A 25,684-nucleotide genomic window follows, 5' to 3' on the forward strand; every position below is an offset into this window, starting at 1 on the left:
CAGTCGGGTTGGAGCAGCAGTGAGGCCTGGATGTCCATATCTTACCCAACCGTTACCGTCACACATCACTTGAGCCAGGGACGGTCTTCGTTGATAGTCAGTTGGTCGTCCTACTGGACGACGTGAATTGGCTCGCCGATCGTTTAAGGGTTGGCTGTTTGTGTGTATGGACTCCCGATTTGTCTTTGTGATTGCATAGCCACTGCTGAATGTTGTTCAAGCCTTCGTGGAAGCATCTGTGAAACAGTGTGTGTAGTTGGTGTCGTTTCCACTGACAACTTGTTTAAAAAAAAATGGCTCTGAGCACTATGGGACTTAACAGCTGTGGTCATCAGTCCCCTAGAATTTAGAACTACTTAAACCTAACTAACCTAAGGACATCACACACACCCATGCCCGAGGCAGGATTCGAACCTGCGACCGTAGCAGCCTCGCGGCTCCGGACTGCAGCGCCAGAACCGCACGGCCACCGCGACCGGCGCGTGTTAAGTACCAAAGCCACGTCCGTTCATGTTGTGTCGTTCGTTTCGGTGGTTCGCTGTTGGGGAGCTTTTCCTGTGAGCAACACTGAGTGTTTCTAGTGGTGAAATCGAGCCGCCATGCGATGGAATTAACCATATTGGTCCACTACAATTCAAGTGCACCAGCGGAATTTTCTGACTTCTGGTTACCTGCCCAGGCCCACTGACGTCAATTCAGGCAGTGTTCCTTTTTGGTGAAGTTAACTATATTACCTTATTTCAAATTCAAGTGTACCAGCAAAATTTCTGCCTTGTGGCCGTTAGTGTTCCGATTATCTGCCCTGGCCACTAAGGTAATTTCAGGCAGCTTCCTTTCCTCACCTGTTTCCGCTTTCCGACATGGTGTGTAGTTTTGACAGCTTCATACATATTTCATTGTGGATAATCACGTCCGTAGCAGTTTGGTCTTTCAATTTTTATGTACCGATCGGTGGCTAGCAACTTGTTTGGTCGGTCGGTCCGTGACTGTCTGTTGATGAGTTACTGACGGATCAAGTGTAGTTGGCCCCACCACCTGTCTCGCCTAAGTGCACGATAAAGTTTCGAGGGCAGCCTCCAGCCCCCCCCCCCCCCCCTTCCTGGAGGCGTCTGAGTGCTGAGTGCTGTTGTCTATACTGTACTTTTCATGGTTGTTTATTAGTCTGTTAGTAATCTATTATAGCCAATGCTTTAAAAGAAAAAAAATGTATTTTATGTAAATCAATTGTGGGTCTTCAGCCACTTAAAACCTTATTCTTAAATTTAGTTATTGTCGTAGTGTTGCTTTTTCATTTAATGTATGTTTGGCCGCTTAAACCCTTAGTCTCAACATTTTCCCTTAAGCAAAAACATTGCGGCCTTCTGCCTTAAAAGATTACGTTAATATAACTTAAAATTTTGAAATTTAATTGAGGCCTTCAGTCGTTTTTGTTGCACCTTGTATATGTTTTTTCTACCCACTTTTGCCTTATATATAATTTTATTTGCAGTTTTAACTGCCATGTGCCATTTTGGTCTAAAGGTGTTATTAAATTACAATAAATTACAATTCTGAAGTGAAACTGTCCGCCACCCTATTTGGCCCTTTCCACAACCCTAATCACCTGTTCCGGCCCGAGGGTTTTGCGGGCGTCTCATTCACGTTTGCATTGTTGGTATTAGAATTCTCAATTTTCAGGTGAGTGAGTACGTGTTACTTATTATTGTTATTAAGTGATGTTATATCCTTGTCGATAACCTGTTTCCTCCTGTAGAAGCCCAGTTTAACATGACGTAGACAAAGAAAATGGCGATGTAATAGGTGTTGTCGTCCTCTTCAGTCTGATTACTGCTTTGATGTTCCTTTTTATTTCTGCTCCCTGAACTTTAATTTTCTTTCTAAATTACTAGTTGGTTTCATTTACGGCTTTCCCAATGTACAGACTGTAACGTGGGGGAATGCTGCAACCCTGACTCACCTCTTTTTCATTTACTGCTTCCCTCGCGCGTCCTTCGATTCTTGTTAGTGGAGTCTGGTTTCTGTACAACCTCTCGATCCCAGAGAATAAATATATCTTATATGGCAGAAAGGGATGTGTAACTGTCAACTGCGAACAGCTCCGATGTTAATGTTGTGGCTCCTCGGAAGAAGTGCTGCAGCCTACATAAAAAATTAAACCAAGTAACAGATCAATTTCATTATGACAGAAAGTTACAAAACGCAAGATGGCTAAAGCTATACTTAATCGATAGCGACGGAAGACTAGAGCCCAAATGATGGTAGGAAATTAGAAGGAAACTGGCACACCGGTTTCGAGAGCTGAAATCCACTCCATGTGATGTTAACATTTCCTGCCTCAATATGAAGTACAAACATAAATGGTATATAGTGAGGCAAATGTAAAAAAGAAAAAGAAAGTCTAGAAAACAAAGCGCCATATAAAATGTCTTATGTTACAACAACGAACAGATTCAAATTTGAAATACAAAGAGGGAACTCTTAGTACGAGAGCGAAGCTCCAGCGCTCCAGAACGATATGCCGAGACAAGAATTGAGGGCAAAGCTACAAGCAGAGTAGGTGGAGTGTTGACGTTGCTTTCGGTTTCCCCTCCTGGCTCATCCATTTCGACTTCATCATATTATACTGAGACACTGGGACTTCGTTATCTTATGACGACGTTTACAAGTCATTTGTACCATTTCGTTTTCGTTTTTTTGTTTACACCTTGTATACAAGATTATGACAACGGCGAAATCCTATGCTAGTGAAAACCTATGCTACTGTGTAAAGACAAGCCCTATTTTAACGTTGTTATCAAAAATTTCGGAAGGGCTTGACCGATTTACTTCCATTTTTACACGATACTCTAATAAACATGAGGTCAGACGCAGGCTGCATAGTGTTTAATACGTGTGACATATCTTCACCATATAAATGGGAAGGGTTGTTGGCAAAAATCTCGAAAAGTGCTTGATTGGTCTACTTCAAATTTTTACAAGATATTCTAATTAATGTTTTTTGGCAAAGGTAGTCAACAAAAATCTCAAGAAGTTCTTGACCTATTTACTTTACTAATAAACGTTCGCACTTGTTACGGTGCTCGCTTATTTCCAAGTCCGTATCGATCTTAGTGCTTTCACTCAGACGGCGCTTTGGCGTTAGGCGGTTGTTTCCGTGTGTGATCGCTGGCCGAAGCTTAGCTGGAGGTGTTTGAGGGAGGGCAGAGGTGGCTGCCTTGGCGTGGAGACCGGCTCGGCTAGGGTTGCTTGCGTCTGGACGCCGAGTGGGGCCCGATGGGAAGACCGGACCTTGATTTTACGGTTAATAGTGTGGACAGCGGCGTGGTGTGCCGTTTAACTTGATTCGCAAGGGGAGCAAAATGTCGCCTGTTGTAGTTTGTCGAACCTGATTTTGAAATACCTTCTATGTGCGGCGGGATGTCATTTCGTCCTCCTGTCTCTCCGTCGCTGGGATTGTTATCCTCGTTTACCGTCCCATGGATGCATATCGATGGGGTACGCTGCTCTCCGTACTCTACTAGACGCTGGTGACGAAAGTGCGTCGTTCAGCGGCGCGTTAGTTTGGGTGCTTCATGTTTGATCTTCAAGTGCATAGTCTTCGAGTGGCACTCCTTAGAGTTTGCCTTGCGCAGTTAGATTGGAGTTTATTTTGTCTTGTGGTGCTTCCGCTTTCCGTTAACGAAGCTTAAACTTGATTCGGCACTCCGTACGACGCTTGGCACCTCAGCAGGCGGGACGGAGCCACCTTCGCTACTAAACGGAAGCCTTTGGACTGAGAGGTCTTGTGTTTTACATATTGTTCGTAAATTGTTGTTTTGATAATAAGTTGGCTGAGATTTCTTATGGATTTCCCGGCATTTGGTCTGTTGTCCGGCCCGAGCTAGGACTCGTTGTTTTAAAAGTCGGTCCTTGTTTTGGCTTAGTACGATTTTGGTTTACTGCCTGGTGGTTCTGGTAGTACGCCGGGTCGCCGTGGTTGTGTTGCATTTGGTATGGGGCTGTGTGCTCGGAGCCGTGGAGTACCATTTGTGTGAACTGCTTCACTGGGGAGTACTGATCGGGCCATTCTGTATGAAATGATTTTATTATTATTTTGAAGTAACATTATCACTCAAATGATTTAATTCTTGTTGCGTTAATTGCAACTTGGGTACTGAGAAATTTAGTAGTGTAATTACGGAAGATTTAATAATGGCCCATACCCCTTTACCTGTTTCGTGGTCTGTTAATTACCGGAAGACCTTAAGCTCATTGTCATATGATGTGATTTTCTTAAATTGTTGTATTTTTATGTCATATTATTGTTTTTTTTAATTTGCTGATCACTGGTGTACTGTTCCAAGTATAAAAATGTTTCAGGTAGCTATTACTTGGGTGGAACGCGCGGAACCGCAACGGAGAGAGTTGTTGCGTGCCTTACGAGTCCGTTGTTGGCGCGGCCTGGTGTCCGTTGCTTGTTTTGGTGCACCTGAGTTACGTATTGTGTTGCCTCCTCCCTTGCGGCCCCGTCGTGTTCTTCTCATAAACATTTCCTTCAAGGCATTTTAGTTAATTTTATGCTAGTATTATTTTAGTTTATTACATTGGTAAAATTGTGCGGCCTTTATTATGCACACTGTTTGTCATAGCGGAGTTGATGTGCCATTGCAATTTCTTAAACTCCATTGTGTGTGCCCTTCGTGATACATATTGTTCGTCATAACAGATTTGAGTATGACAATTATGTCTCATGTATCAAGTTGTGCGTGTGTAATGGTGCAATAAATGGATGATTGTTACTGTTTTCGGCGCCCTTCATGCCTCCTTTCTTGTCCCTATTGGTACGCTATTCTTGTACTTGTGTTGGTAACCCACATCAGCACTGATTTCAGCTAAATATTTTTAATATTTATGGTGTATTTATATGTCCATAATACAGATGAAATAATCTTAACAAACAGCTACAAAAGTTCTTGATTGGTTTATTTCAAATTTTTCCGTGACACTCTAAGATGTTGTTCATTAAGTTTCCTTCATTAAAAATCCCGGCATTTGTGTCAGGGTTGAGGGAGAAACCTCTCGCTCGAAAAAACCCCAGCTGGTATTGGTCGTCTGCTGTTCAGCGTACATACCTTCAAATTAACTCAGTCACGTTATATTGTGATCTTGGAGTTTTGTTGGTGTAGAAAATTGCCGTCTAGATTTGTGGAAGACGAAAAACTTGAAAAATAGTCGGTGTAGAGAATATTTTCTTCTTCTATAGGTGTTGATGAAAGTAATTTTGCTCAATAAGTTTTCCTTTCTACCAGGCTGCTACGTCAGCTCACATCCTTGTTGGTGTTCTTGGTCTATTCACTATTTCATTGATTTCTTCGTTTTCCAGAGGATTCAGTTGGAGTTAATTCGATATTGCTTCGAGAACATGTAGGGCTGAAATGCATATTAGCGTTTCAGAAAATTAAACGTTGTAGGATCAAGCTGTAAGAATGATTTTGTAAGCCCATCGTTACGTAGTCTGTTGAGGCCGAATCTAGTGATACGTTCTTTTATTCTGTCTATCATAGTCTTTTTTTTTGTTTCATGAAGGGAGTTTGTCGGGAAATCATAGCCTACATCTCCAGCTCTTCGAAGCATCCTGCGGTCAGTAGATAGAGTTTTTTTAGATGACATAATCCGTGCTTGAGGTCCATGTTAGAGAATGGGTCGTACAAATAGTTTGTATGTAAGGTGGCCAACTGGTTGCTCCACCCCACGTGTTCGGTATTCCACGAGACACACAAATTAAGTCGGCTTTCAGCTTGTTAAATCTTTTCAGTCGTGTTTTTTTGCCAATGTATGAGTAACGTTTGGTTGTGGAGAAATTTCTTGTGCCCAGAGTAGAATGTTGACCTTTGGGGGTTGTGTTGTTGTTGATTAGTAAGATTTCTGAGTTTGGATAGGATAAGTTAGCTTTTGGTTGGATTTGGTCGGATTCTCCATTTACTGAGCCAGATATCAAGTTTACTGTTGTAGCTGTTAGCTTGTTCACTGACTGCACTGCAGGTGGGTGGGTGTATGACACCAATAAATGATGTCATCCGTGTACAAAGCTATGTATTCATTCCAGCTGCTGGGTCTTGGGATGTCAACTGTATATACTGTATATAACAATGTGGAGTGACAGCTTCCTCAGGGAGTCTCGCTTTGGGTGTGAAGTTGGACAATTTTTAATCCCCAACTCGTACGTTTCTAATTCCAATAAGGTTGGTTATAATGGTACTATTTCAGGTGGGAAGCTGTATTTGAGCATTTTTCGAAGAAATTCGGCATACCACACCTCATCAGAGACGCGTTTTATGTCCAATTAGAGAGCAACAGTAGCATCTTTTAAGTTTCAGGCTTCTACGGCTTTGGTAGTTGGTCTTAATAATGTATTGGCGATACTGTGACTGTTTCTGAAACCAGCTTTTTCATTTTGTATGTGCTGTTGTCGTCTACAAACCGTTGTACACTGCGGTTAATTATTCCTTCTTAGCTTTTGCCAATAATTGGAAGTAACGTGATAAGTCTGTATGAGTCAGGGTTGTTTTTGGGTTGTCCACGTTTCGGAATCAGTCCGATCCTGCCACTTCCAAGGAGCTGTATTTTTGTCGCTTAGCATGGCAGAAGCTTATCTAACATTCCTATATTTCTTTCAGTAGTGATTGATAGGTTGGTGTGGTATTTTTGTATAGAAGTGAATGAAACTCCCTGGTAATAATTTCCTCGTGGCTGTCGTCAAATCTAGGAGTCCTATGGAAGATGGTGTATTTTTTTGGTTTAAATCGTGGAATATTTCTGCTTTCTCCCTTTCGTCCACCGTGATGCGGACATCGATTTGTAAAGCAGGTTCTTCGGTGACGGTCTGCCCATAATTCTCTTGAATTTATGCCAGAAGTGAGTGGGGCTACGCGAGTCAAGTCCTGTTACTCACCTTCCCACCTGCTTGCTATGAATTAGCGAATCTCTGATCCAACTTGTTTGTTAAAATGGTTCCATTCCGTTGGTGCCCATTCATGAGGTTGTCGTTTAATTTGTCTAAATAATTTTCTTTTCTCTTTGATTACGTTAAGTATATGTATAGGAAGTCTGTCCTTATGTTCTATGATGGATTCCTTTGAACCAATGTTAGTGACTGATTATACCTTGTTGCTAGCAAATGTAGAAATGATATGATGGCACAAGGCTGTGCAAACGTTTAGTCAATTCACCGCCAATATCAGGCAAGCGAGAGCTGAGTGGATGGATGTTTTGAATGCGACAACTAATATCCTCGGGTGGATTTTCACTGACGGCCAGTGCGTTGTCACAAGCCGTCAAACAGTGATTGCTTCACGTGATAAGGGAAGTATACATCACATCACTGGCTAGTAATTAAAAGTGGAGGACAGTACATAATCGTGAAAGCAACACTAACGGTAGTAGTTGTATTTAGTAAAAACCAAAGAAAAATTGGTAATGGATGTCACTGTTACAGAACCATTAGTAACAGCAGCGAAACTAAAACACCATACACTATACACTAAGAAAAGTCAAGACATCAAGACTTCTATTCCCCATGAAAATACATAAATATAGGTAATCACTAACTGGAAACAATTATTCACCTTGGTTTATTTCATTATCTTCTGTATCTCGTCTTATGAAGTAATGTGAAAGAAACTGAGCTGTTCATATTGCTTGGCGGTGAACTTTCATCAAAAAGGCGTCTTTAGGGCTATAAGTTCTCACTTACCGGCAGTGTACACGTCATCGCTTTTCATATATTGTATAACGTAAATAACATTTTTACTTGAGATATGCAGAACTCTTATGAAAAATGTAAACTTGTCAAGCACCATCGCAATCTGACACGACAAAAAGCAAACAACGAAATAAAAATTGGTCTTGAGCGAGACGGACTCGTGCACAGAGTTTTCCTAGAAACTCAGTCATGTACGTATAGACAGTTCATCAATCTTGAACTCTTCAAAAAAATGGTTCAAATTGCTATGAGCACTATGGGACTTAACATCTATGGTCATCAGTCCCCTAGAACTTAGAACTACTTAAACCTACCTAACCTAAGGACATCACACAACACCCAGTCATCACGAGGCAGCGAAAATCCCTGACCCCGCCGGGAATCGAACCCGGGAACCCGGGCGCGGGAGGCGAGAACGCTACCGCACGACCACGAGCTGCGGACTGCAACTCTTCAATTCCGCCCATGTTTGCATAGAAACCCAACAATATGGGAATTGTGAGTCCACTTTGATGCAAGCACCTTGTTGTTTGTTTACTTATTTATTCCCCAAACTAGTTTCGGCGACAAATATCGCCATAATCAGTGAATTCTTAAAATGTATAACATGCAGAAAATAGCACAGTTATACAATCACATTATTACATTTTTACTTTCAGTTTTTTGAAATTTAGTTTTTGTGGATACTTTCATATTACCTTATTTATTGTACATTATGGCATGGTTTTGCGAATTGTTGTTGATGTTTGTGGCATATTTTCTGTGCTTTTTATCTTGCCGTTTATCTCAGCGTACGCCATTCTATCTGTAACTGTGTCAGCGTCTGTTAGTAAACAAATACTACAAGATAAATTTCCGTATGTCAGCATTATACACTTGTAGATGAAACACAAAAAAGAATAGAAGAGCTTCACTCTAACATCAACACAGTACACCCTCAAATCCACTGCACAATGGAAACAGAAAAAAAACAAGAAACTAAATTTCTTGGATCTTACAATCACAAGGAACAACCCACAACATGAATTCTCCATCCAGAGGAAGCCCACATCCAGAAGCACTGTTATCCACAGCTCATCCAACCATCTGACAGTTCATAAATACGTCAGATTCACACATATGCTCGACAGGATAAACAGAATACCTTTTAACCCAGAAAACTTCACACAGGAACTAAATATAATCAAACAAATTGCTGTTAAAAACGACTACAGAACGGACATCATAAACAAACTCAACAACAATGTAAAAATGAAACATAAAAATAGCAGCCACCCACTCAAGAGCACAACCAAATGATCTGAAAGCATAGAGGTGGAACATATCACATCAGGAAAAAGATACATGTGGTACAGATTAACATCATCATCATCATCATCATCATCATCATCATCATCATCATCATCATCGTTTAAGACTGATTATGCCTTTCAGCGTTCAGTCTGGAGCATAGCCCCCCTTATACAGTTCCTCCATGATCCCCTATTCAGTGCTAACATTGGTGCCTCTTCTGATGTTAAACCTATTACTTCAAAATCATTCTTAACCGAATCCAGGTACCTTCTCCTCGGTCTGCCCCGACTCCTCCTACCCTCTACTGCTGAATCCATGAGTCTCTTGGGTAACCTTGCTTCTCCCATGCGTGTAACATGACCCCACCATCTAAGCCTGTTCGCCCTGACTGCTACATCTATAGAGTTCATTCCCAGTTTTTCTTTGATTTCCTCATTGTGGACACTCTCCTGCCATTGTTCCCATCTACTAGTACCTGCAATCATCCTAGCTACTTTCATATCCGTAACCTCAACCTTGTTGATAAGGTAACCTGAATCCACCCAGCTTTCGCTCCCATACAACAAAGTTGGTCGAAAGATTGAACGGTGCACAGATAACTTAGTCTTGGTACTGATTTCCTTCCTGCAAAAGAGAGTAGATCGTAGCTGAGCGCTCACTGCATTAGCTTTGCTACACCTCGCTTCCAGTTCTTTCACTTTGTTGCCATCCTGTGAGAATATGCATCCTAAGTACTTGAAACCGTCCACCTGTTCTAACTTTGTTCCTCCTATTTGGCACTCAATCCGTTTATATTTCTTTCCCACTGACATTACTTTCGTTTTGGAGATGCTAATCTTCATACCATAGTCCTTACATTTCTGATCTAGCTCTGAAATATTACTTTGCAAACTTTCAATCGAATCTGCCATCACAACTAAGTCATCCGCATACGCAAGACTGCTTATTTTGTGTTCACATATCTTAATCTCACCCAGCCAGTCTATTGTTTTCAACATATGATCCATAAATAATATGAACAACAATGGAGACAGGTTGCAGCCTCGTCTTACCCCTGAAACTACTCTGAACCATGAACTCAATTTACCGTCAACTCTAACTGCTGCCTGACTATCCATGTAAAGACCTTTAATTGCTTGCAAAAGTTTGCCTCCTATTCCATAATCTTGTAGAACAGACAATAACTTCCTCCTAGGGACCCGGTCATATGCCTTTTCTAGATCTATAAAGCATAGATACAATTCCCTGTTCCACTCATAACACTTCTCCATTATTTGCCGTAAGCTAAATATCTGGTCCTGACAACCTCTAAGAGGCCTAAACCCACACTGATTTTCATCCAATTGGTCCTCAACTAATACTCGCACTTTCCTTTCAACAATACCTGAGAAGATTTTACCCACAACGCTGATTAAAGAGATACCTCTGTAGTTGTTACAATCTTCTCTGTTTCCATGTTTAAAGATTGGTGTGATTACTGCTTTTGTCCAGTCTGGTGGAACCTATCCCGACTCCCAGGCCATTTCAATTATCCTGTGTAGCCATTTAAGACCTGACATTCCACTGTATTTGATGAGTTCCGACTTAATTTCATCCACCCTAGCCGCTTTATTGCACTGCAATCTATTGACCATTTTTTCCACTTCCTCAAATGTGATCCTATTTCCATCATCATTCCTATCCCATTCTACCTCGAAATCTGAAACATTACTGATCGCATTTTCACCTACATTGAGCAACTCTTCAAAATACTCCCTCCATCTGCCCAAGCCATCCACAGGATTCACCAGCAGTTTTCCTGACCTGTCCAAAATACTTGTCATTTCCTACTTACCTCCCTTTCGAAGATTGCTAATTACACTCCAGAATCGTTTTCCAGCAGCTTGACCCATAGTCTCCAACCTGTTTCCAAAGTCTTCCCACGATTTCTTCTTGGATGCTGCAATTATCTGTTTGGCTTTGTTTCTATCTTCAACATAACTTTCTCTGTCTACCTGTGTTCTGGTATGTAGCCATTTTTGATACGCCTTCTTTTTCCTTTTACAGGCTGCCTTGACTGTATCATTCCACCAAGCTGTTTGCTTCATCCTACTTTTACACACTACTGTTCCAAGACATTCTTTAGCCGCTTCTAGTACTGTGTCCCTGTACCTTGTCCATTCCTTTTCCAATGACTGTAATTGACTACATTCAACTAACTGGTACCTTTCTGAGATCGCTGTTATGTACTTGTGCCTGATTTCCTTATCCTGAAGTTTCTCCGCTCTTATCCTCCTACATATGGACCTGACCTCCTGCACTTTCGGCCTCACAATCCCAATTTCACTGCAGATTAAATAATGATCAGTGTCATCAAAGAATCCCCTGAATACATGTGTCCCTCACAGCCTTCCTGAATTCCTGATCTGTTATTATATAGTCAATGACAGATCTGGTTCTCCTGCCTTCCCAAGTATACCGGTGAATGGTCTTATGTTTAAAAAAGGAGTTTGTGATTACTAAGCCCATACTGGCACAGAAATCCAAAAGTGGTTTCCCGTTCCTGTTGGCCTCCATATCCTCTCCAAATTTACCCATAACCTTTTCATACCCTTCTGTTAGATTTCCAATCCTGGCGTTAAAATCACCCATGAGCAGAACACTGTCCTTGTCCTTTACTCTAACGACTACATCACTGAGTGCCTCATAAAAACTATCCATCTTATCTTGATCTGTCCCTTCACAACGCGAATATACTAACACAATCGTAATTTTCTTGCTAGACACTGTCAAATCTATCCACATCAGTCGTTCGTTTACATACCTTATTGCAACTACGCTGGGTTCCATTTCTTTCTTGATGTAAATCCCTACACCCCATTGTGCTATTCCTGCTTTGACTCCTGACAGATAGACCTTGTATTCTCCCACTTCCTCTTCTTTCTCACCCCTTACCCGAATGTCACTAACAGCTAAAACGTCCAGCCCCATCTTACTTGCAGCCTCTGCCAGCTCTACCTTCTTCCCAGAGTAGCCCCCATTGATATTAATAGCTCCCCATCTCATTACCATTTGTTTGCCAAGTCGTATCTTAGGAGTCCCTGGTTTGTCAGAGGTGGGACTCCGTCACCTCCAAAGGTCCGAGGCATTTTGCTCTGATTGTTGCCAGCATCATATTTAAAGTACCAGGGAAGCAGGTTGCTAGCCTTACTTGCCCCGAGTCCCATTGGGTTTTACCCCTAACGGCTGAGGGACTAACCGGTGAATTTGGTAGTCTTTGCCGTATGAGCACAAAGGTGACCACGACTCAGAATATGTCCGAGATGCCCAGCCTTATTCCAAAGTAACTGGTATCCCGACTGTCGGGACCACTTACTTGGCCACTCATACGTTGCCCGTGGTTCATGAACTAGGACATGACTACAGGAACCCACACCATGAACCACACAGATTAACATACAATAACAAATTATTACATAGAATTGGAAACATCTTGAAAAAGCAAGGGATTCCAATAACATTCAGAACAAACAATACAGTTAAAAAAGACTAATACCAGACAAAAAAAATGTTTCAAATGGCTCTGAGCACTGTGGGACTTAACTTCTGAGGTCATCAGTCCCCTAGAACTTAGAACTACTTAAACCTCACTAAGCTAAGGACATCACACACATTCATGCCAGAGGCGGGATTCGAACCTGTGACCGTAGCGGTCGCGCGGTTCCGGACTGTATCGCCTAGAACCGCTCGGCCACTCCGGCCGGCCCAGACAAGAAACCTCAGATAATTCAGCAATGCTGGGTTATATCAACTCACATGTAACTCCTGTCAGGCCCAATACATGGAACAAATAAGCAGATATTTCCGAAAAAGGAACACAGAGCACATGAGAGCTCTATAGAGTCACAGCACACATTCAACTTTTGCAGAACACCTAATGAACAAAAACCATAATCCTACTAATATCGAAAGCGATCTACACATTCTGAAACACAGCAAGAGTCTGTAACTACAACCAACGATAGAAGAAAATTGCTACATACAAAATGGTATAGTGGAAGGGAAAAACGTAATAAACGAAAACACATTTTGCAACAATCTTTACCGCTCAGAAAGAACTGACCCAGGACACAGAACAGAAAGCAAAAGAACGACTTCCCCTTCAGACACAGAGACATAAATAAGGGAACAGAAGTCGTCAGAACTTCCGCTACAGCATTCACAACCTTCTCGCAACATGCGATACACTTCTCGCGACCGACGCGGACAGCAAGATGGTGTAATGTTTTGGATCATAAACAAAGTGCGAAAGTTTTGCTTGTTTGCCTATACACTTAGCCGCACGCCCTCCAACGAACGTGAGTACACGACAAACTAAGTAACAACCCAGTACAAACCAAAACTGTATCCACAACACTGCCGCAACCCCAAGTGTATAACGATGACATACGTAAGCTCACCTTGTGATAATCCGTTCATCGTAAGAATAAACCTGATGTAAACAAACACAAAAGTGATGATTGGTCGGAAGCCGTAGCACACGTACACTGGTGTTGTTGCGCTCTTGGAAGTAGGCCCTGCTTATGTATTAGATATATTATCACTTTGATACGTTAAATGAAACTCTAAGATATTCAAATGTATTAACAGCCATCAACGTTTTTCTTAATCACGCTTTAGCTACTTAGTTTTTATTTCAAAAATCGTGTACAGTCACAGCCTCTCCAACGTTGTTCTCTGACTGTCGCGCTGCTAATGCGCAATATGAAAATGGCTGAGGCTGTCTTCTTTTTTGTAGTGAAGCACGCGCGTGGAACGCGGTTAAAAAGTGCCAAGCAATGGTTGTCCTTAATGTCTTTCATAAATTTACGCAGATAATCGGCTTTGAAATTTTCCCGTGCTTGAATACAATGCAGTCGATAAACGTATGTATAATGAATGTATAGCATAGTAGGTAGCGTAATGGAATAAGAACCAATCACGATTATTCGTGGGTTGTTTCAAATCTCCCCGTAACCATTCTTTTTCTTTCAATTTGAAATACCTACATCTCGTAATTATAAAACTCATCATCATTTTTCATGAATAATGCATGTCTTCTTGTTTCTAATTACATATTGTACTCGAAATTCCTGTTTCCGTTTCAAATACAAATTCTTAATTATCGATGTTTTACGAAAACTGTTCATACCAGTTGTTTAAATTAAGAAAACACAACAATTTCATTTTTAAGGCAAAAATGAAAAACCAAATCCTCTTTATTTTGACTATGTCCATCGTTTTATACCACAGAGGTAGATAATTATCGTATAAACATGAAAAACAATATGTTTCACAGCATCGAGCACATCATACAAATGCTGAATTTTTACATTTGGTACTGTACCATTACAATATGAACCCAACAGAAATGATCTGTAGCCAAGCTGCGAGATTTGGCCCGAGAAGTAACAAGACTGTTAAGCTGACAGACGTACTGGAACTAAAGAGAGCAGCTTTTTCACACGTCACTGCCGAACGCTGGCTGGATATAGAACGGCTCGTCATAAAAGAAGATGAGAAAATGCTGCGCCTGGCTGACTTCGTGGACTCTATGTTGTTGATATGCTCGTTATCAACGTAGCAGGTGACACTTCCAGAACTGAAATGAATTTCTCGGATTCGGATAAGGAAGGAACTAAGAGATTACCAGACGACTTACTGTAATTAATACCGTCAGTGGCTTCAATATTTAACTATACAGTGAAATCCTTCAATACTCTCTTACGTTACACACAGCTTATGCAGTAAAATTACCCTGTGGTTAAGTCAGGAATTTTCATCATCCTTGAATTACAGTAGTAGATTAGCTAAAAACGATAACGTGTTGCGGTTTTCGTCTAGTCGTCTAAGGAGCATACTGTGGGAGATTTGCAGTCTACTATTTCATTCTGCTTAAAAATTAAATGATATTCGAAGCTGTATTGCTCCTCTGCTCGTCTCATTTTACGTGTGAATTACAGCTGGCCACCTCACAGCAGACTAGCTCTACCAGCTTGACCGGCCAGTGCTGATGTTGTTGTTGTTGTTGTTGTGGTCTTCAGTCCTGAGACTGGTTTGATACAGCTCTCCAAGCTACTCTATCCTGTGCAAGCTCCTTCATCTTCCAGTACTTACTGCTACCTACGTCCTTCTGAATCTGCTTAGTGTATTCATCTTTTGGTCTACCTCTATGATTTTTACCCTCCACACTGCCCTCCAATGCTAAATTTGTAATCCCTTGATGCCTCAGAACATATCCTACCAACTGGTCCCTTCTTCTTGTCAAGTTGTGCCACAAATTCCTCTTCTCCCCGATTCTATTCAATACCTCCTAATTAGTTATGTAATCTACCCATCTAACCTTCAGCATTCTTCTGTAGCACCACATTTAGAAAGCTTCTATTCTCTTCTTGTCCAAACTATTTATCGTCCATGTTTCACTTCCATACATGGCTACACTCCATACAAATACTTTCAGAAACGACTTCCTGACACTTAAATCTATACTCGATGTTAACAAATTTCTCTTCTTCAGAAACTCTTTCCTTGCCATTGCCAGTCTACATTTTATATCCTCTCTACTTCGACCATCATCAGTTATTTTGCTCCCCAAATAGCAAAACTCATTTACTACATTAAGTGTTCAGTTTCTAATTTAATTCCCTTCCTTTTATTGATGTTCATCTTATAGCCGCCTTTCAAGACACTGTCCAATCCGTTAAGCTGCTCTTCCAGGTCCTTTGCTGTGTCTGACAGAATTACAACGTTATCGGCAAATCTAAAAAAAGTTTTTATTTCTTCTCCATGGATTTTAATACCTAATCCGAATTTTTCTTTTGTTTCCTTTACTGCTTGCTTAATATACAGATTGAATAACATCGGGGAGAGGCTACAACCCTGTCTCACTCCCTTCCCAACCACTGCTTCCCTTTCATCTCCCTCGACTCTTATAACTGCCATCTGGTTTCTGCACAAATTATAAATAGCCTATCGCTCCCTGTATTTTACCCCTGCCACCCTCAGAATTTGAAAGAGAGTATTCCAGTCAACATAGTCTAAAGCTTTCTCTAAATCTACAAATGCTAGAAACGTAGGTTTGCCTTTCCTTAATCTATTTTCTAAGATAGGTCTTAGGGTCAGTATTGCCTCACGTGTTCCAACATTTCTACGGAATCCAAACTGATCTTCCCCGAGGTCGGCTTCTAATAGTTTTTTCATTCGTCTGTAGAGAATTCGTGTTAGTATTTTGCAGTCGTGGCTTATTAAACTGATAGTTCGCTAATTTTCACATCTGTCAACACCTGCGTTCTTTGGGATTGGAATTATTATATTCTTCTTGAAGTCTGAGGGTATTTCGCCTGTCTCACACATCTTGCTCACCAGATCGTGGAGTTTTGTCAGCGCTGGCACTCCAAAGGCTATCAGTAGTTCTAACGGAATGTTGTCTACTCCGGGGGCCTTGTTTCTGCTTCGGTCTTTCAGTGCTCTGTCAAACTCCTCGTGCAGTATCGTATCTCCCATTTCATCTTCATCTACATCCTCTTTCATTTCCATAATATTGTCCTCAAGTACATCACCCTTGTACAGACCCTCTATATACTCCATCCACCTTTCTGCTTTCTCTTCTTTGCTTAGAACTGGGTTTCCATCTGAGCTCTTGATATTCATGCAAGTGGTTCTCTTTTCTCCTGAGAAGAAGTGTTTTTAAGTGTCGGTCACACAGACAGACAGACAAAGCGATCCTTTCACTGTCTGAGGCACACAACTTTAAAAAGTAAGTAACAGAGGTGCATGATCTACTAAATAAGTGTGCCCAGCGAGAACATGTTAACGTCAGATGTTGTCAGGGAAGCAGGCTGCGGTCTCATGATATTACCGCCTCGTCAGTGTAGTAGCGATGCAGCGATGCGACATTACCTTGTTACTCCTGCGCGCTGCCATTATAAAAGCAGTGGGTGTCGTTTTGACTTCACATTCTGAGTAAGTCGTCCTTCACTCGCCAGGCGGGAGGGAAGTGGTAGGACTTCGGTGTTGGAGGGGGAACGGCGCCGGACACACCTGATAAGGCCTTGGGCCAGTCTGAATCACTGGCAGCTGGCGCGCTGCCTTCAGCACGTTGAGAAGAGAGTTGTTTTAACTTGTTTTACTAAGCAGACCGATTTAATTTGAACTATAAAAGTGTCGGAGCTATAGGTCCTTTGACAGCAGTGAAATCTCGTTAGTGGTAAGTACCTTTCTTCATCTACAGCGTCAGTGGTTCAGCCACCTTTGAGTGTATCACGAAAGAAACTTCTTGTAAGCTCCAAGTTTTTCAAAGCTAATTTCTTGCCGAGTGGAGTGGCCGCGCAGTTTGTGGCGTCATGTCACGGATTGCGCGGCCCTTCCCGCCGGAGGTTCAAGTCCTCCCTCGGGCATGGGTGTGTGTGTTGTTCTTAGCATAAGTTAGTTTAAGTAGTGTGTAAGTCTAGGGACCGATGACCTGTGCAGTTCGGTCCCTTAGGAATTCACACACACACACGCACACACAAACACACACACACACACACACACACACACACACACATGTACGATGTCTGACTCGTAACATTAAAATCCTTTCCACGGTGCAAAGAGTATTTACTGTAGTCTCTGCCACTGAAATTTCCCTAGCACTTCTGCGAAGCTTCAACGCTTACGAACTTCCCGATTTATTGTCATGAGTAAGTACTGGTAAATTTTTTTCGCTATAGATTCCTTCACAGTATAGCAAACAATATCAGAGTATAGGTGTCGGAAGTTTCGAATCTCATGGGGAAAATATTAAGCTTTATATACAAGTTGAATAAGATTCGAAATCATTACTGTCAATTTGTTGTAAAAGAGACATATCCCGTAGTAAAAAGTACTACAATTCGCAGTCTACAATCAACGCATCAGATTTCACCTTTAGAAAGTGGGTACCCAATACACTGGATAAGCTGTCTGAGTACCGCAGGTATGTGAACGAAATTAAGGGAAAGAAAGACATTAAAGACTAAAAAACAGTATTTTTCAAGAACATTTTCTATGTTTGAAATACTAAACTTGTGAGCCTCTGGAGACTCCCTTCCATAGCGAAGCAATTGTAGGCAAATTCTTCCTTAATTAGTACCCAAGTAGCGACTCAGCTCAAGGGGAGTTCCCGTATTTGGCTACTGTCGCAAGCTGACGAGACGGGACAGACTAGTCTGAACACAAATATATTACTCCTTGTTCATTGCATCTGATAACTGTTTGTCCCTTGTACCTCATGTCTGCATTTGACGTTATACCCAACTAAGCTGATGCAAACGTAGTATAGCGCCAATATTTTTCTTGTATTCACAGTGAGAGGTTTTGTCACTAAGGAAAAGTTTGGATTAGTGTGTATATAGCTTAAATTTATAATAAGGTTTTTTTTTTATTCTGTTGGAATTTTTATTCTTTACTGCTTACTGTTCTACCTAATTTTACCGGTACCTTAGCCCGTGCAAACATAATACAATTTCCATACTTCATCGTCTATTCTGAATAACTTTTTTACATTAACGGAAAGCAAAAGCAAAAGCTATTGAAACGTTACAGATCTTTTGGTATAATTACTTATGTTCCGATATTACGGAGACATCATTACAATTTTAGGTATAGGTATTGACACCAAATATCGTAACGAACGTGGTATTGGAACGTCCGAATTATAAGATAATTGGTCACAAAAGGAACAAAATTCGAAAACAAAAGCTGTCCCCAGATCTACAGAGTATTTCGTGTACCAATACCTCTCATGTTATGTTGGGTCTATGTGTCGAACTATATGACAACCAACCTTCTCTTACTATTTAGGAAAGTGATATATGAATGAGGGATAAATGTACTGAATAATGGATGGTAATGTAAATAACACAGTATGAAGAATGCTTGAAATACAATTACATACAAACATGACATGGACTATAATTTTTAGAAGAAAGTACATTTTGACATCAATCACATCAGAAGCAATAAACGGATAATGTGTAAGAGTGGGGAACTCAAAATTAATTAGAATATCTTTCCTGTTGGGCGGAGGGGGTGCAGTTGACAATAGTCATCTGTGGAATGTTTGTTTTCATAAACGCAGTTCCCTTGTTTGATGAATTTTGATCTGTTGTATGTCTGTTTGTATGTCTTGAAAACGATTTCTTGTGGAGTCCTTTTTCTCATTCTAATGAACAATAAAGAGTACCAGGAGCAAATTTCTGCCAAAATCTACTTGCATTCGTTACTATGTGACCAGGAATATTATCGTGCTGCCACAAGGATATTTTCATCATCACCGTCTAGACCATTTGTAATCGACGACGCAAAGAACTGGGTGATCTACATCTACATCTACATGATTACTCTGCAATTCACATTAAGTGCTTGGCAGAGGGTTCATCGAACCACAATCATACTATCTCCCTACCATTCCACTCCCGAACAGCGCGCGGGAAAAACGAACACCTAAACCTTTCTGTTCGAGCTCTGATGTCTCTTATTTTATTTTGATGATCATTCCAACCTATGTAGGTTTGGCTCAACAAAATATTTTCGCATTCAGAAGAGAAAGTTGGTGACTGATATTTCGTAAATAGATCTCGCTGCGACGAAAAACGTCTTTGCTTCAGTGACTTCCATCCCAACTCGCGTATCGTATCTGCTACACTCTCTGCCCTATTACGTGATAATACAAAACGAGCTGCCCTTTTTTGCACCCTTTCGATGTCCTCCGTCAATCCCACCTGTTAAGGATCCCACACCGCGCAGCAATATTCTAACAGAGGACGAACGTGTGTAGTGTAAGCTGTCTCTTTAGTGGACTTGTTGCATCTTCTAAGTGTCCTGCCAATGAAACGCAACCTTTGGCTCGCCTTGCCCACAATATTATCTATGTGGTCTTTCCAACTGAGGTTGTTCGTAATTTTTACGCCCAGGTACTTAGTTGAATTGACAGCCTTGAGAATTGTACTATTTATCGAGTAATCGATTTCCAGCGGATTTCTTTTGGAACTCATGTGGATCACCTCACACTTTTCGTTATTTAGCGCCAACTGCCACCTGCAACACCATAGAGCAATCTTTTCTAAAGATGTTATAAGTTTAACGTCTGTATCTGTATATCTGTCTGTGGCATCGAAAGATCCGATTTTAAAACGGTTTTAATTGGGATGGTTTTAGCTACGTTCCATAATAATCTGCTCAGCCGTTTAAATTAAGAGAAAATCTTTCCGCTAGAGCGCTCTCTTCATATGCGCTATGTAATACGTAAGAGTTACATCAAGTTATGTAGTACCAGATTGTAGACGTCAAAAGACCTTTATAAAAGTCCGCGAGAACATATGCTTATCTTTTATGTTTGACCAACAATGATGATTTTTAGACTGTCGACGTCCCCTTTCTTTGTACCTACAAAGGAGAAAAAGGAAGATTGTTGACTCAAAAAGATAAACATTTGCTCTTGCAGACTTTTATGTAGTTGTTTCTGTGGTCTACAATTCAGTAATAAATCAAATTATTTTGTCCTAACAGTTTAGGAAACCTATTGCCTCCGGAGCCGCGCGACTGCTACGGTCGCAGGTTCGAATCCTGCCTCGGGCATGGATGTGTGTGATGTCCTTAGGTTAGTTAGGTTTAAGTAGTTCTAAGTTCTAGGGGACTGATGACCATAGATGTTAAGTCCCCTAGTGCTCAGAGCCATTTGAACCAACCTACTGCCAGAGAGTGGAGTGGCAGCCCACTTTCTACCGATTTGATTGAGAATTATCGATACGTCTTATTGCTTATGCTACCAAATTTGACTAAATGTGTACTAAAACATAATCATTGAATATATGTATGAATTAAAAAGTAAACACGTAAATCACATAAGTTAAAAATATCTCGCGTCGAAATTTCGTGTTTCGTTCTGGAAAACATTTGTGTTCTAATGGTTTAAATGGCTCTGAGCACTATGGGACTTAACATCTATGGTCATCAGTCCCCTAGAACTTAGAACTACTTAAACCTAACTAACCTAAGGACATCACACAACACCCAGTCATCACGAGGCAGCGAAAATCCCTGACCCCGCCGGGAATCGAACCTGGGAACCCGGGCGCGGGAAGCGAGAACGCTACCGCACGACCACGAGCTGCGGACAAACATTTGTGTGAATGTGGGGATAGAGTATCGATCATACCGTGTGTACAAGAAAAATATAAAGTTTAAAAAGCATGAAATAAAACTTAAATTAAAAATTAAAAAAAACCTGTAAAAAGTAAAACAAATATGTATCACCCCTTTAAATTTAATAAAAATTATCCACGGCGAGTTGGCAGCAGGGTTGAAAGGGTCACAGTTCAGAATATTCGAGATGAGAGTTTCAGTTGCAACACTTGCCTGAGAACAAAGGATAGGCTTACGTAAACCTTGATAGGTAACCGGGGACTGCAGGTATTTTTCATTTGGTCTTTTTCTTTTATTACGTTTCATTCTCGACGCCAACTCTTTGTAGAGTTCAGTATTCAACTACATACCAGGCAAGCTGGTAGCTGGCATATTTGTTAGAGAATTTCCAGCCTCTCAAAAATAGGTATTTTAAATTTACTTTCACGCAGTATTTCCCAGACAAAGGTATGAAGAGGCATTACGTATTGAAGTATTTGCTTAAGTGTGTGAGACAAGAAAAAATCAATGACTTACTCGATAAGTATAGTGCGCCTACACTCATACGTATAAATTCAGGACCTATAAAATACGCTTTTTATTTATGTATTTATTTATTTCATCTTCTAGTTGCAGTGGGCTGTTCGAGTAACAAGCCAGGGTACAATCAGCGACTCAGCCAAATACCAGGAGATCTGGTAATGGGGCAGAGAGAGCCCCCAATCGGGAATATTTAGGATTTCTAGTTCCGGCATTTGCCGTACTACCTAGACAAATCTTCCGATAAGTTTGGTCCGAAACGAGGAATGAGAACTAGTTTCAACGTTGTTGTTGTTGTTGTGGTCTCCAGTCCGAAGACTTGTTTGATGCAGCTCTTGATGCTACTGTATCCTATGAAGCCTCTTCAACTCTTCAAATGGCTCTGAGCACTATGGGACTCAACTGCTGAGGTCATTAGTCCCCTAGAACTTAGAACTAGTTAAACCTAACTAACCTAAGGACATCACAAACATCCATGCCCGAAGCAGGATTCGAACCTGCGACCGTAGCGGTCTTGCGGTTCCAGACTGCAGCGCCTTTAACCGCACGGCCACTTCGGCCGGCTTCTTCAACTCTGAATGACTACCGCAACCTACATCCTGCCTCAGAATGTGTCCTGTCAACCGATCCCTTCATTCAGTCAAGTCGTGATACAAATTTCTTTTCTCCTCAGTTGTCTTAGGTACCTCTCCATTAGTCAACCGATCTAACCCTTAAATCTTCAGCATGCTTCTGTAACACACATTTCAAAATCTTCTATTCTCTTCTTCCCCAAACTGTTTATCGTCGAAGTTTTAATTACATACATGGCTACACACCATGTAAACATCTCAGCAAAAGCCTTCCTAACACTCAAATCTACCTTGTATTTAACAAATTTATCTTTTTCGGAAATGCTTTTCTTACCGTTTCCAGTCTACATTTTACATCCTCTATTTTTTTGCCGTAATTAGTTATTTTTCTGCCCAACTAAATCCAGTTAAATCCAGGAAAGATACGTCGCAGCAAAAGGTATGAAACTTACTGCACATGAAAGTGTATTTGTTTACGTGTGTACAGAGTAAACGTGTGGAGCGAACAGATGTCCTTGACTACACTGCATGATCCCTCTCCTAAGTGAAATTAAATTGTGATGTAACTATGAGAAACATGTACATTGAATCTATGGAAGTTTGTACCGCCGTAAATCCAACAAGAATGAGCAAAGTGAAATATTATCAGTTATGAATGTAACAACACGCGACTACTCGGGGCCGAGGTCTGAAGCTAAGAGGGCGCGGAGCTGTTTCCAAGCCGCCCTCGCCGCTCTCGGCCGCGTCCCCACGTGATCATACGACTAGTCTTTGATTGGAGGGTTGATTCCGCCAACGCGCCTTGCTAATAGCGTACCGTCGTCAGCGCAACCAACCCGTGGGGCTGGAGCCTGACCGAGGAGCACGTGGCAGGAATATGCCGACCACGGTCTTCCGGCCAGCACCTTCCACCACAGTATGCCCAAGCCGGCTACGGCCGTACATTATGAATGGAAAAAATTATTTAATAAAATTTTATCCGCAATGGTCCCTCTTGGGGAGGTCTCCTCCCTGCACATATGAGACTAACATATGAAATTATTAACCTGCATATAAATTACGAAAAATATTTACACTGAAAACTACAGTTTATTGAATTAAGTACAAAATTAAGGAATAACCACAATTAACTCAGTTTATTACATTAAAATTACATGCTAAAATCATCTGACAAAGCTAGGCTAATATCTTAGCAAGCCTGGTTAAGGAATCTGGGGTGTGATTCTAACAAAAGCATGTCAGTATGAAACAATTATACTTGCAATGTCGTACCACGATTCTGAAAATTTTAGTATTAAAAGGTAGGTAGCACAGGAAAGGATATATATATATATATATATATATATATATATATATATATATATATATATATATATATATATGTTTGGATCTGTGATTGAAGTTGAAAGCATATTGAACGTAACATCTGCAAGCAAGTCTTCAGAATTTAGATTGAAATTATTCAAACTCAGTAAAAATGATTTGACTGTCCCTGCAGTTCATTTCGCTGCCTTGGCTAGTTACCCTGCAAGTGGAGGCTGAAGTGGCTGCTAAAATCAGTCATCGCATTCAATTTAAAAGCTTGCGTCTGCTGTCAGGTTCAACTCAGCCACAAAGTTTGTTAAGTCCACCACTCATCTGCTCAAGTAGGCGGCTGTTTGCAGAGATGCTCAGCTAAGGATGTGCAGAAAAGTACGGCGGAGAAGAAGTCTGGTGGATGAGGAGTCTGGCGAAGAAGTAATTTTTTACAATTGTTTCCAAATGTGAGAATCATGTTTTAGCCTCTCCCGTTCGCCATATCATTTCGAGTGGTCGAACTATGGCTATTCTGAGGGCTGCGCTGTAAAAATACGCCTTAAGAGAAGCTGGTCCCCTTCCCTCACTCTTGATTCAGGTGGCTAACCAGTAACACACTCCTTAACACTTGAAAAACAGCGTCTTGCTCTATTTCCGTCTCTGCCTCTCTCTATGTCAATCAGGTTGACCTCGGCAACACAGTCGAGCTTCTCTTTCTAACTTCTAAATTATTTATGTTGGCCATTCCTGGCTGATTTTACGCTACTGGCCAGTAAAATTGATCCACCAAGAAGAAATGCAGGTGATAAACGGGTGTTCATTGGACAAATATATTATACTAGAACTGACATGTGATTACATTTTCACGCAATTTGGGTGCATAGATCCTGAGAAATCAGTACACAGAACAACCACCACAGGTCGTAATAACGGCCTTAATACGCCTAGGCATTGAGTCAAACAGAGCTTGGATGGCGTGTACAGGTACAGCTGCCCATGCAGCTTCAACAAGATATCACAGTTCATCAAGAGTACTGGCGTATTGAGACGAGCCAGTTAATCGGCCTCCATTGACCAGACGTTTTCAATTTGTGAGAGAACTGGAGAATGTGCTGGCCAGGGCAGCAGTCGAACATTTTCTGTACCCAGAAAGGCACATACAGGACCTGCAACATGCGGTCGTGCATTATCCTGCTGAAATGTAAGGTTTCGCAGGGATCGAATGAAGGTTAGAGCCACTGGTCGTTACACATCTGAAATGTAACGTCCACTGTTAAATGTGCCGTCAATGCGAACAAGAGGTGACCGAGACGTGTAACCAATGGCACCCCATACATTCACGCCGGGTGATACGCCAATATGGCCATGACGAATACACGCTTCCTATGTGCGTTCACCGCGATGTCGCCAAACACGGATGCGACCATCATGATACTGTAAACAGAACCTGGATTCATCCGAAAAAATGACATTTTGCCATTCGTGCACCCAGGTTCGTCGTTGAGCACACCATCGCAGTCGCTCCTGTCTGTGATGCAGAGTCAAGGGTAACCGCAGCCATGGTCTCCGAGCTGATAGTCCATGCTGCTGCAAACGTCATCGAACTGTTCGTGCAGATGATTGTTGTCTTGCAAACTTCCCCATCTGTTGACTCAGGGATCGAGACGTGGTTGCACGATCCGTTACAGCCATGCGGATAAGATGCCTGTCATCTCGACTGCTAGTGATACGAGGAACTTGGGATACAGCATGGCGTTCCGTATTACCCTCTTGAACACAAGTATTCCATATTCTGCTTATAGTCATTGGATCTCGACCAACGCGAGCAGCAATGTCGCGATACCATAAACTGCAATCGCGATAGGCTACAATCCGACCTTTATCAAAGTCGGAAACGTGATGGTACGAATTTCTCCTCCTTACACGAGACATCCCACCAACGTTTCATCAGGCAACGCCGGTCAGCTGATCTTTGTGTATGAGAAATTGGTTGGAAACTTTCATCGTGTCAGCTCGTTGTAGGTGTCGACACCGGCGCCAACCTTGTGTGAATGCTCTGAAAAGCTCATTTGCATATCAC

At 41.5% G+C, this 25,684-nt stretch overlaps 2 protein-coding genes across 2 annotated transcripts in view; both read left to right on the forward strand.

Moving 5' to 3' along the window:
* Positions 1-25,684, forward strand: part of LOC126162142 (uncharacterized) — a 534,708-nt gene that overhangs the window by 433,031 nt on the left and 75,993 nt on the right. The window lies entirely within an intron of this gene.
* Positions 17,082-25,684, forward strand: part of LOC126162139 (uncharacterized) — a 32,481-nt gene continuing 23,878 nt past the window's right edge. Inside the window, exon 1 of the mRNA XM_049918434.1 lies at positions 17,082-17,258. The gene's annotated coding sequence lies outside the window, so the exon portion shown is untranslated. The remainder of the gene's footprint in view (positions 17,259-25,684) is intronic.

Source organism: Schistocerca cancellata, chromosome 2, assembly GCF_023864275.1.
Source record: "Schistocerca cancellata isolate TAMUIC-IGC-003103 chromosome 2, iqSchCanc2.1, whole genome shotgun sequence".
NCBI lineage: Eukaryota > Metazoa > Arthropoda > Insecta > Orthoptera > Acrididae > Schistocerca > Schistocerca cancellata.